Raw genomic sequence first — 1540 nt, 5'->3', positions numbered from 1 at the left:
GAGGCAGTTCAGTGGTTAAGAGTGTTTGTTGCTGTTCAAGAGGGTCAGAGTTTGGTTCCTAGCACCCAGTCAAGGAACTGGGTAACTTCAGTTCCAACACCCTCTTCTGTCTTCTGGGCACATACATGCAGAGGGGCATATTGCCAAATAAATATAAATAAATCAAATGAAGTTAAATTCTATTACATTCATTATTTATGTATGTGAGGTGCACACAGCATGGTGCATATATGGAGGTCAGAAGACAACTTTCAGAGGTCAGTTCTCTCCTTCTGTGATGTGGGTCCTAGCCTAGGATCAAACTCAGGGGCTTAGGCTTGGGGACGAGTGCCTGCACTGACTGAGCTCTCTGGCTACTCTACTACAGCAGTCTTGGACATTACTATGAATGGCTCAGTAAGAGATTGCAGGAACAAAATCATGACCCAGAGGAATCGTGTATGCCCTGTAAAAAAAAAAACAAACAAAAAAAAACAAAAACAAACAAACAAAAAAACAAGAAGAAGCTTACTGTGTGGAAATGTGGAGGTTCTCCAAGTAATCACATGGAAGAGAACAGCACAAGCGCCACCCATGCTGTCTCTGTGTGTGCCACTGTCTGCAACTTGGAGACTGAAAAGATGGCTCTGTAGTTAAAAGCACTAACTGCTCTTGACGGACCTGGATTGGGTCCCGTATAGCAGCTCACAATCCCTCTATAACACCCCAGTTCCAAGGGGACCTGCCATCCTCTTCTGGCTTCCAGAGCCCGGTAGACATGGGGTGCGTATACATATAGGCAGGCAAAACACATAAGAACATAAGATAAAAGTCAATTCTTAGCCGGGCAGTGGTGGCACAAGCCTTTAATCCCAGTGCTTGGGAGGCAGAGGCAGGCAGATTTCTGAGTTCGAGGCCAGCCTGGTCTACAGAGTGAGTTCCAGGAGAGCCAGGGCTACACAGAGAAACCCTGTCTTGAAAAAACCAAAAAAAAAAAAAAAAAAAAAAGTCAATTATTTTTGAAGTGGGGCAAGGCATGGCTGTGTGCACCTGCGATCCCCTCACTTAAGAGGTGGAAAGTGGGCAAAATTCCATACTATAATGGCATAAGGAGTTCGAGGCCTGACTGGACTATGTGGTGAGCCCCAGCTGCAAACAGCAGCAAAAGAAGGGAGGGAGGAAGGGAAGGAAAGGAACAAATTTGGAAGTGGGTAAACAGGAAGAACTTCAAACAGAGTAGAACAAGGGCACTGTCACTTGGGGGTGTCATCTGCAGTCTTGGATTGGGGCATCCACGATGGCCTGACTGTCACAGAGAAGCCTCAACCCCGTGCAAGGACTGTGGCCGGCTGAGCCTGCAATTATTCGGAGAGCACTGAGGAGCCATTGAGAAGGTTTTAAGCAAGAGAGTCATATGATCTGATTATGATTTAGAAACATTTCCGAGGAACCTGCACTGGGGCAGGGCAGGGCGGGATGCGGGTGAGGTGTGTGTGTGTGTGTGTGTGCACGCGCGCGCGTGTGCGCGTGTGTATGGGGGGAGCCGTAGGCCAGGGCTGTA

This window comes from Apodemus sylvaticus, chromosome 1 (genome assembly GCF_947179515.1).
Source record: "Apodemus sylvaticus chromosome 1, mApoSyl1.1, whole genome shotgun sequence".
NCBI classification, from domain to species: domain Eukaryota; kingdom Metazoa; phylum Chordata; class Mammalia; order Rodentia; family Muridae; genus Apodemus; species Apodemus sylvaticus.
Note: the sequence above shows the minus strand (reverse complement) of the source record.